At 42.8% G+C, this 12,500-nt stretch overlaps 1 protein-coding gene across 1 annotated transcript in view; it reads left to right on the top strand.

Moving 5' to 3' along the window:
* Nucleotides 1–12,500, top strand: part of LOC118965597 (non-classical arabinogalactan protein 31-like) — a 17,065-nt gene that overhangs the window by 3,741 nt on the left and 824 nt on the right. The window lies entirely within an intron of this gene.

Below are 12,500 nucleotides of genomic sequence, written 5' to 3'. Positions count from 1 at the left end.
ACTTATTTTAACTTACAGTTTTTAACAATCACTTTGGCACTAATTTCAGAACCTTGTGGTCATTTTTCACAACTCTAGACACAAAACTCAAAACGGTCATCACTTGTAACACAGGCTGTCCAATGTTCAAAACATTGCGTTGTGCATTCATATCTTTAAAGAAACCTTGCACTTGCAGAATCATTGGTTCAAATAACTCATTTATCATGAGATACCATAGGAAAATTCATTTAGATCACGCACACACAAGATACTGATAGTTTCACTGTGTAGTTGTTCATACAATCATTAGATATTGTAGTACAAAATATGTGATATAGTGGGGCAAAAAAGTATTTAGTCAGCCACCAATTGTGCAAGTTCTCCCACTTAAAAAGATGAGAGAGGCCTGTAATTTTCATCATAGGTACACTTCAACTATGAAAGACAAAATGAGAAGAAAAAAATCCAGAAAATCACATTGTAGGATTTTTTATGAATTTATTTGCAAATTATGGTGGAAAATAAGTAGAAGAATCTTCGGGCATGGCGAATCCAGGCCTGACACTGGTCTGCCATGATGTCATTGCATGCGTCATTCATGGCCTGGAGAAGGACGGCTTGTTCATGAGGGCGCCTATCATATACCTTCCACCCCCATGTGGAGAACAATTCCTGAAACAGGTTAAGGAAATGAGAGTATGGGGGTCAGCACAGGTAAATTGTGGATGGGCCTGAAACCATGCTTGCACCATTTAAGCATGGTGGAACCTGACATTATCCCACACAATGACATAGGTCATGCCACCAGCTCTACAGACTTGATTTAGCTCATCAAGGACGGTTACATTCGAACAGCGAATCATGTGGCTGCCTGCAACTCAATATATAGAGTATATAGAGTAGAAGAGCTTTAGATGTTGTTCAACCAAACATTAGAACGGGCAAGATGCGTAATCTAAGCAACTTTGACCGTGGTATGATTGTTGATGCCACACATGGTGATTCCAGCATCTCAGAAACAGCTGCCTGCCTGGGATTTTTATGCACTACAGTCTCTAGAGTTTACAGAGAATGGTGCGATAAACAAAACACATTCAGTGAGCGGCAGTTCTGTGGGCAAAACCACCTTGTTAATGAGAGAGGTCAGAGGAGAATGTCCAGACTCATTCAAGCTAACAGAAAGGCCACAAATGCTCAAATAACAGCTGTTTAAAACAGTGGTGTTCAGAAGGGCATCTCTTAACATACAACACCGTGAATAATTCAGGCTGTTGTGGAGGCAAAAGGGGGTCCTATCCAGTACTAGATAGGTGTACCTAATAAAGTGTACCTAATAAAGTACAGTAATGTCAAATCTGAAAACATGGTCTGGAAAAGTGGTACATGGGACCATAGAAACAGTGTCTGATAAAGAATGATAATGAAATATTACATCCATAGATAATGTAGTCCAATTGGTTCATGTTCCACGGTAATTGGTGTCAATGGATCTCGTTATCCTGAAACGTTCATGATCTAAACATGGAATATCGTTTGTCAGTTTCCGTAAAATATGCTTTAAGAGTAACGCAACAGTTACTTATCATTTTGAGCAGTGGTATCAATTGATAGTTAGATCATTGTAATGAAATGAATCGACAGTCATTTCAGATGTAATGTGTGATTTGCATTTTGAAATAGTAATATTTTGATGTTGTGTCATTTTGAACAGGTGATTTTAGTTCAATGAGCAAATGATCTTCGCTTTATGTGTATTGTATCCAAGAAATTGGAAAAAGTGTTAGAGTTTTGAAAAATTAACATTTGGATCATTGGTTGTGAGTTTTGTGTCTAGAGTTTTGAAAAATGACATCTAGGTTCTGAAATTAGTGCCAAAGTGAAAAAACTAATATAAAAACTAATATAATACATCAATAAAATCAATTTAGCCTCAAATAAATAATGAAACATGTTCAATTTGGTTTAACCTCTCTGGGATATGTGGGACTCTACGTCCCACCTGGCCAGAAGCCAGAGAAAATGCTCTTTTCGGCAAAAGCAAACAATGCTATTATCTGAGGATAGCACCTCCGTAAACAACAACAACAAGAGAGAAAACATATTTCAACCCTGCAGGCGCGACACAAAATGCAGAAATAAAAATATAAATCATGCCTTACCTTTGACGAGCTTCTTCTGTTGGCACTCCAATATGTCCCATAAACATCACAAATTGTCTTTTTGTTCGATTAATTCAGTCGATATATATCCAAAATGTAAATTTATTTGGCGCGTTTGATCCAGAAAAACAGAGGTTCCAACTTGCGCAACGTGACTACAAAATATCTCAATAGTTACCTGTAAACTTTGCCAAAACATTTGAAACTACTTTTGTAATACAACTTTAGGTATTTTTTAAAGTAAATAATCAATAAAATTGAAGATGGGATGATCTGTGTTCAACACAGGAAGAAAAACTGATGTTACCTTTCTGGTCACGCGCCTCTAACAAACAGTACACTTGAAGTGACCCTTGTTTTGAACAGGGCTAATTCTTCATTACACAAAGGAAAAACCTCAACCAATTTCTAAAGACTGGTGACATCCAGTGGAAGCGGTAGGAACTGCAAGAAGGTCCCTTAGATATCTGGATTCCCAATGAAACCCCTTATTAAAAAGAGTGACATAAAAAAAATGGTTTGAATGGTTTGTCCTTGGGGTTTCGCCTGCTACATAAGTTCTGTTATACTCACAGACATGATTCAAACAGTTTTAGAAACTTCAGAGTGTTTTCTATCCAAATCTACCAATAATGTGCATATCTTATCTTCTGGGGATGAGTTGCAGGCAGTTGAATTTGGGCGTGCATTTCATCCGGACGTGAAAATACTGCCCCCTGTCACCAAGAAGATTAAATAATGCAAAAACAAAGTGTTGGAGAAGAAGGTAAAAGTGCAATATGTGCCATGTAAGTAAGCTAAAGTTTAAGTTTCTTGCTCAGAACATGAGAACATATGAAAGCTGGTAGTTCCTTTTAACATGAGTCTTCAAAAGCTTCTGAAGCAAGCTTCCAGAAAATTGGAACGGAAATGGCGCCACACCAAACTGGAAGTCTTCCGACTAGCTTGGAAAGACAGTACTGTGCAGTACCGAAGAGCCCTTACTGCTGCTCGATCATCCTATTTTTCTAACTTAATTGAGGAAAATAAGAACAATCCGAAATTCCTTTTTGATACTGTCGCAAAGCTAACTAAAAAGCAGCATTCCCCAAGAGAGGATGACTTTCACTTTAGCAGTGATAAATTCATGAACTTCTTTGAGGAAAAGATTATGATTATTAGAAAGCAAATTACGGACTCTTCCTTAAATCTGCGTATTCCTTCAAAGCTCAGTTGTCCTGAGTCTGCACAACTCTGCCAGGACCTAGGATCAAGAGAGACACTCAAGTGTTTTAGTACTATATCTCTTGACACAATGATGAAAATAATCATGGCCTCTAAACCTTCAAGCTGCATACTGGACCCTATTCCAACTAAACTACTGAAAGAGCTGCTTCCTGTGCTTGGCCCTACTATGTTGAACATAATAAACGGCTCTCTATCCACCGGATGTGTACCAAACTCACTAAAAGTGGCAGTAATAAAGCCTCTCTTGAAAAAGCCAAACCTTGACCCAGAAAATATAAAAAACTATCGGCCTATATCGAATCTTCCATTCCTCTCAAAAATTTTAGAAAAGGCTGTTGCGCAACAACTCACTGCCTTCCTGAAGACAAACAATGTATACGAAATGCTTCAGTCTGGTTTTAGACCCCATCATAGCACTGAGACGGCACTTGTGAAGGTGGTAAATTACATTTTAATGGCATCGGACCGAGGCTCTGCATCTGTCCTCGTGCTCCTAGACCTTAGTGCTGCTTTTGATACCATCGATCACCACATTCTTTTGGAGAGATTGGAAACCCAAATTGGTCTACACGGACAAGTTCTGGCCTGGTTTAGATCTTATCTGTCGGAAAGATATCAGTTTGTCTCTGTGAATGGTCTGTCCTCTGACAAATCAACTGTAAATTTCGGTGTTCCTCAAGGTTCCGTTTTAGGACCACTATTGTTTTCACTATATATTTTACCTCTTGGGGATGTTATTCGAAAACATAATGTTAACTTTCACTGCTATGCAGATGACACACAGCTGTACATTTCAATTAAACATGGTGAAGCCCCAAAATTGCCCTTGCTAGAAGAATGTGTTTCAGACATAAGGAAGTGGATGGCTGCAAACTTTCTACTTTTAAACTCGGACAAAACAGAGATGCTTGTTCTAGGTCCCAAGAAACAAAGAGATCTTCTGTTGAATCTGACAATTAATCTTAATGGTTGTACAGTCGTCTCAAATAAAACTGTGAAGGACCTCGGCGTTACTCTGGACCCTGATCTCTCTTTTGAAGAACATATCAAGACCATTTCAAGGACAGCTTTTTTCCATCTACGTAACATTGCAAAAATCAGGAACTTTCTGTCCAAAAATGATGCAGAAAAATTAATCCATGCTTTTGTCACTTCCAGGTTAGACTACTGCAATGCTCTACTTTCCGGCTACCCGGATAAAGCACTAAATAAACTTCAGTTAGTGCTAAATACGGCTGCTAGAATCCTGACTAGAACCAAAAAATTTGATCATATTACTCCAGTGCTAGCCTCTCTACACTGGCTTCCTGTCAAAGCAAGGGCTGATTTCAAGGTTTTACTGCTAACCTACAAAGCATTACATGGGCTTGCTCCTATCTATCTCTCTGATTTGGTCCTGCCGTACATACCTACACGTACGCTACGGTCACAAGACGCAGGCCTCCTAATTGTCCCTAGAATTTTTAAGCAAACAGCTGGAGGCAGGGCTTTCTCCTATAGAGCTCCATTTTTATGGAACGGTCTGCCTACCCATGTCAGAGACGCAAACTCGGTCTCAACCTTTAAGTCTCTACTGAAGACTCATCTCTTCAGTGGGTCATATGATTGAGTGTAGTCTGGCCCAGGAGTGGGAGGGTGAACGGAAAGGCTCTGGAGCAACGAACCACCCTTGCTGTCTCTGCCTGGCCGGTTCCCCTCTTTCCACTGGGATTCTCTGCCTCTAACCCTATTACAGGGGCTGAGTCACTGGCTTTACTGGGGCTCTCTCATGCCGTCCCTGGAGGAGGTGCGTCACCTGAGTGGGTTGAGTCACTGATGTGGTCATCCTGTCTGGGTTGGCGCCCCCCCCCCCCCCCCCCCCCCCCTTAAGTTGTGCCGTGGCGGAGGTCTTTGTGGGCTATACTCAGCCTTGTCTCAGGATGGTAAGTTGGTGGTTGAAGATATCCCTCTAGTGGTGTGGGGGCTGTGCTTTGGCAAAGTGGGTGGGGTTATATCCTTCCTGTTTGGCCCTGTCCGGGGGTGTCCTCGGAGTGGGCCACAGTGTCTCCTGACCCCTCCTGTCTCAGCCTCCAGTATTTATGCTGCAGTAGTTTATGTGTCGGGGGGCTAGGGTCAGTTTGTTATATCTGGAGTACTTCTCCTGTCCTATTCGGTGTCCTGTGTGAATCTAAGTGTGCGTTCTCTAATTCTCTCCTTCTCTCTTTCTCTCTCTCGGAGGACCTGAGCCCTAGGACCATGCCCCAGGACTACCTGACATGATGACTCCTTGCTGTCCCCAGTCCACCTGGCTGTGCTGCTGCTCCAGTTTCAACTGTTCTGCCTTATTATTATTCGACCATGCTGATCATTTATGAACATTTGAACATCTTGGCCATGTTCTGTTATAATCTCCACCCGGCACAGCCAGAAGAGGACTGGCCATCCCACATATGCTCTCTCTAATTCTCTCTTTCTTTCTCTCTCTCGGAGGACCTGAGCCCTAGGACCATGCCCCAGGAATACCTGACATGATGACTCCTTGCTGTCCCCAGTCCACCTGACTGTGCTGCTGCTCCAGTTTCAACTATTCTGCCTTATTATTATTCGACCATGCTGGTCATTTATGAACATTTGAACATCTTGACCATGTTTTGTTATAATCTCCACCCGGCACAGCCAGAAGAGGACTGGCCACCCCACATAGCCTGGTTCCTCTCTAGGTTTCTTCCTAGGTTTTGGCCTTTCTAGGGAGTTTTTCCTAGCCACCGTGCTTCTTCACCTGCATTGCTTGCTGTTTGGGGTTTTAGGCTGGGTTTCTGTACAGCACTTTGAGATATCAGCTGATGTACGAAGGGCTATATAAAATAAATTTGATTGATTGATTGAATATTCCCAGGTAAGAAGTTTTAGGTTGTAGTTATTATAGGAATTATCGGACTATTTCTCTCTATACCATTTGTATTTCATTAACCTTTGACTATTGGATGTTCTTATAGGCACTTTAGTATTGCCAGTGTAACAGTATAGCTTCCGTCCCTCTCCTCGCTCCTACCTGTGCTCGAACCAGGAACACATCGACAACAGCCACCCTTAAATCGAAACAGCGTTACCCATGCAAAGCAAGTGGAACAACCACTCCAAGTCTCAGAGCGAGTGATGCTATTAGCGCGCACCCCCACTAACCAGCTAGCCATTTCACATCTGTTACACCAGCCTAATCTCGGGGGTTGATAGGCTTGAAGTCATAAACAGCGCAATGTTTTAAGCACAGTGAAGAGCTGCTGGCAAATGCACGAAAGAGCTGTTTGAATGAATGCTTACGAGCCTGCTGGTGCCTACCATCGCTCAGTCAGACTGCTCTATCAAACCATAGACTTAGTTATAACATAATAACACACAGAAATACGAGCCTTAGGTCATTAATATGGTCAAATCCAGAAACTATCATCTCGAAAACAAGACGTTTATTCTTTCAGTGAAATACGGAACAGTTACGTATTTTATCTAACGGGTGGCATCCATAAGTCTAAATATTGCTGTTACATTGCACAGCCTTCAATGTTATGTCATAATTACGTAAAATTCTGGCAAATTAGGCGGCCCAAACTGTTGCATATACACTGACTCTGCGTGCAATGAACGCAAGAGAAGTGACACAATTTCACCTGGTTAATATTGCCTGCTAACCTGGATTTCCTTTAGCTAAATATGCAGGTTTAAAAATATATACTTCTGCGTATTGATTTTAAGAAAGGCATTGATGTTTATGGTTAGGTTCACATTGTAGCAAGGACAGTCCTTTTTTTCACGAATAAGCACCGCATCGATTATATGCAACGCAGGACACGCTAGATAAACTAGTAATATCATCAACCATGTGTAGTTAACTAGTGATTATGATTGATTGATTGTTTTTTATAAGATAAGTTTAATGCTAGCTAGCAACTTACCGAATTCGGTTAACAGGCAGGCTCCTCGTGGAGTACAATGTAATCAGGTGTTTAGAGCGTTGGACTAGTTAACTATAAGGTTGCAAGATTGAATCCCCGAGCTGACAAGGTAAAAATCTGTCGTTCTGCCCCTGAACAAGGCAGTTAACCCACCATTCCTAGGACGGCATTGAAAATAAGAATGTGTTCTTAATTGAAATGCCAAGTTAAATAAAGATTAAATAAAGGTGTAATTTTTTTTAATTGTTTTTTAAATAATACAAGAAGTATAATAATACAAGAGAAAATCCCTTGTCTTGTGTATTATAGCGATGGAGATGTAAGTACAGTATGCTTTAGACTACGTTGTTAGATTTATGTTTATGCATTGCTTTTAAAGCATCAATATAAAATGAATTTCTTTAACAAAAGCCAGAGAGGACAATGGATGGTACTGTTCTTCACCCTCCCGCTCACATCCTCCCCTATCTGTACATTCTGTCACCTTCCTCCCCTATCTGTACATTCTGTCGTCTTCCTCCCCTATCTGTACATTCTGTCGTCTTCCTCCCCTATCTGTACATTCTGTCATCTTCCTCCACTATCTGTAAGTTCTGTCATCTTCCTCCTCTGTATGTAAGTGCTGTCATCTTCCTCCCCTATCTGTACGTTCTGTCATCTTCCTCCCCTATCTGTACGTTCTGTCATCTTCCTCCCCTATCTGTACGTTCTGTCATCTTCCCCCCCTATCTGTAAGTTCTGTCATCTTCCTCCCCTATCTGTAAGTTCTGTCATCTTCCTCCCCTATCTGTAAGTTCTGTCATCTTCCTCCCCTATCTGTACGTTCTGTCATTTTCCTCCCCCACTGCTTGGGTTCTCCTACATAACTAATCCCAGCCATGGAAGAGTTCTTCTCTTTGAGCCCAGCGATAGCATCCCTCTTGGCTTCTCCACCACACACACACGCACGTGCACGCTCGCGAACACACACACACAGACACACACACAGACACACACACAGACACACACACACACACACACACTCGCACACACACACACACACACACACACACACACACACACACACACACACACACACACACACACACACACACACACACACACACACACACACACACACACACATACATACATATACACACATACATACATACATATACATACACATAGACACACATTCAGTCTCTCTCAAATACACACATAACATTCAGAGATCACACACACTTTGCCACACACACACACACACACAATATTTTGCCTCTCTCATATACACACACAGTAGATAGACATGCAAGTCTCTCTCCCCCCCTCTCTCACTCACTCTCTCACTCACTCACTCACTCACTCACTCACTCACTCACTCACTCACTCACTCACTCACTCTCTCTCTCTAAATCCCAGTAGTATTACAGTTTTTCCCAATTGTTAACACACTTTCGCTGAAACTACATCTCAGGTGCTCAAAACTCTAAACAGAAAATAGTTAGCCAATTTCCCCTAACATCTTGCTAAATGAAACACACACATCACATCACTAACTTAGTGACAACTGAGATCAGACTGTGACATATTAAAAACACTACTATCAGAACCTATTTCAGTGTAAAGACTAAGACTGTGTTGTTATACTGTATGTTGTTTGTGTGTACTCAAACAAGAAAGGAACACAAATGCAAACATTTTTGTTTCATGTTTATATGTATATACTCAATACATGTCAAACAGCATACTGTAAGCACACAGTCAATAAAAATGCAAACATACAATAAATATATTTTGCATATGCAAAATAATAAAAATAGGCCTATTTGTAATACTGTATTGTATGTTAGATCAATTTCTTCAAGTGCAGTTGCAAAAACCATCAAACGCTATGACAAAACTGGCTCTCATGAGGACCGCCACAGGAAAAGAAGACACAGAGTTACCTCTGCTGCAGAGGATAAGTTTGTTAGATTTAACTGGACCTCAGATTCCAGCCCAAATAAATGTTTCACAGAGTTCAAGTAACAGACACATCTCAACTGTTCAGAGGAGACTGTATGAATCAGACGTTCATGGTTGAATTGCTGCAAAGAAACTACTACTAAAGGACACCAATAAGAAGAAGAGACTTAATTGGGCCAAGAAACACGAGCAATGGACATTAGACCGGAGGAAATGCTTCCTTTGGTCTGGAGTCTAAATAGGAGATTTTTGGATCCAACCATCGTGTCTTTGTGAGATGCAGAGTAGGTGAACAGATGATCTCTGCAGTGTGATTCCCATCGTGAAGCATGGAGGAGGAGGTGTGATGGTGTAGGGATGCTTTGCTGGTGACACTGTCTGTGGTTATTTAGAATTCAAGGCACGCTTAACCAGCATGGCTACCATAGAATTCTGCAGCAATACACCATCCCATCTGGGCTTAGTGGGACTATCATATGTTTTTCAACAGGACAATGACCCAAAACACACCTCAGGCTGTGTAAGGGCTATTTTTACCAAGAAGGAGTGTGATGGAGTGCTGCATCAGATGACCTGGCCTCCACAGTCCCCCAACCTCAACCAAATTGAGATGGGTTGGGATGGGATGGACCGCAGAGTGAAGGGAATGCAGCCAATAATTGCTCAGCATATCAGGGAACTCCTTCAAGACTGTTGGAAAAGCATTCCAGGTGAAGCTGGTTGAGAGAATGTCAAGAGTGTGCAAAGCTGCCATCAAGGCAACATGTGTCTATTTGAAGAATCTCAAATATAAAACATCTTTTGATTTGTTTAACAATTTTTAGGTTACTACATGACTCTCTCTATATGTGTTATTTAATAGTAGTGATGTCTTCACTATTAGTCTACAATGTAGAAAATAGTAAAAATAAAGAAAAACCCTTGAATGAGTAGGTGTGTTCAAACTTTTGACCTGTGGTGCATGTGGTGGTCGTCTTTCAGTTCTACAAAAACAAAATAGCCTGCAGTACATTAAACAATACAGTAATACAGTATACAAGATACACATGTTACAAAGTAGCATAGCTACCAATTTCATACATACAGTAATACATGAAACATTGACTTTGTTTCCCCTTACAGTATGTATTGGAATCTACAGTCTTTACTGTGCTTTATGTTGTACTACTGTCAAGTAGTAAAAGTAGTAGAGAGGTCCAATGTCTGCAGTACGTACCTATTCTCATTTTGGAACGTCCGGATGATGGATGCTACAGTGACGAGGCTCAGATTGGGCTGCACTCTCAGCCAAGCCTCTCTCAAGGTCAAACCTGGGTTGACCACATGGTCCACTATAGTCGCCCAAATGTCATCAGAGATTACTGTCCTTGTTCTTGGTCTTCCTCCACCTCTACCTCCACCTCCAGTTCTATCTTCACCTCCACTTCTACCCCCACCTCCACCTCCACCTCTACCTCTACCACTACCTCCACCTCCACTTCTATCTTCACCTCCACTTCTACCCCCACCTACACCTCCACCTCTACCTCTACCACCACCTACACCTCCAATTCTATCTTTACCTCCACTTCTACCCCCACCTACATCTCCACCTCTACCTCTACCACCACCTACACCTCCACTTCTATCTTCACCTCCACTTCTACCCCCACCTACACCTCCACTTCTACCCCCACCTACACCTCCACCTCCACTTCTATCTTCACCTCCACTTCTACCCCCACCTACACCTACACCTCCACCTCTACCTCTACCACCACCTCCACCTCCACTTCTATCTTCACCTCCACTTCTACCCCCAGCTCCACCTCTACCTCTACCACCACCTCCACCTCCACTTCTACTTCTACATCCACCTATACCTCGTCCTTCACCACCACCTCTACCACTACCTCCACCTCTACCTCTACCGCTAACTCTACCTCTACCAACACCTCCACCTCTACCTCTACCCCTACCACTACCTCCACCACTACCTCTACCTCTACCGCTACCTCTACCACTACCTCCACCTCTACCGCTACCTCCATCACTACCTCTACCACTACCACTACCTCTACCACTACCTCCACATCCACATCCACCTCCACCTCCACCTCCACCTCCACCTCTACCTCTACCTCCACCTCCACCTCTACCGCTACCTCCATCACTACCTCTACCACTACCACTACCTCTACCACTACCTCCACATCCACATCCACCTCCACCTCCACCTCTACCTCTACCTCTACCACTACCTCTACCACTACCTCCACCTCCACCTCCACCTCTATCTCTACCTCTACCACTACCTCTACCTCCACCTCCACCTCCACCTCCACCTCCACCTCCACCTCCACCTCCACCTCTACCTCTACCCCTACCTCTACCACTACCTCCACCTCCACCTCCACCTCTACCACCACCTCCACCTCTACCTCTACCTCTACCTCTACCACTACCTCCACCTCCACCTCCACCTCTACCACCACCTCCACCTCTACCTCTACCTCTACCTCTACCACTACCTCCACCTCTACCTCCACCTCTACCACTACCTCCACCTCTACCACTACCTCTCTCTGCCAAGTTTGCTTCCATTGTTCTCCAAATACAGGAGTACTCACCTGTGGCCTTTTACCATACCAAAGGTCCGATTGCAAAGTGAACATTTACGCAATAAGTGTTTGCACATATGAAGAGAGAAAATTATCAATTGGTAATTGGTAAAGGTAAAGGTAGAGAATTGGGTGTTGTGTTTTGCTAAATGTTTGTTGTAGAACTGCAATCTGAGTGTAAAGCAAAACATGTGCCAGTAGTATTGCAGATTTGGTGAATGGTTCTACTAAATGAGTTACAGGTTCGGGTCATTGTGCCTCATGGGCCAGTTTTAGTGTGTAAACAATTGGGAAAAACGATATAAACATACTCCAGTGGTTTCCTGGCAAGTTCACAGGGCTAGAGAGGCCAGCAGCCCACCCTGTGTGTTGAAGTCTGAGTCCCCCACTGTTGTTTCCAGTCTAGAACCTCACACATAAGCACCCACACTCTCTTTCTCACACAGACACACACACGCACGCACACTCTCACACACGCACGCACACTCTCACACACGCACGCACACTCTCACACACACACGCACACTCTCACACACACTCTCTCACACACACTCTCTCACACACACACACACACACACACACACACTCTCTCTCTCTCTCTCTCTCTCTCTCTCTCTCTCTCTCTCTCTCTCTCTCTCTCTCTCTCTCTCTCTCTC

Source organism: Oncorhynchus mykiss, chromosome 8 (assembly GCF_013265735.2).
Source record: "Oncorhynchus mykiss isolate Arlee chromosome 8, USDA_OmykA_1.1, whole genome shotgun sequence".
Lineage (NCBI taxonomy): Eukaryota > Metazoa > Chordata > Actinopteri > Salmoniformes > Salmonidae > Oncorhynchus > Oncorhynchus mykiss.
Note: the sequence above shows the minus strand (reverse complement) of the source record. Positions and strands in the feature narration are given on the sequence as shown.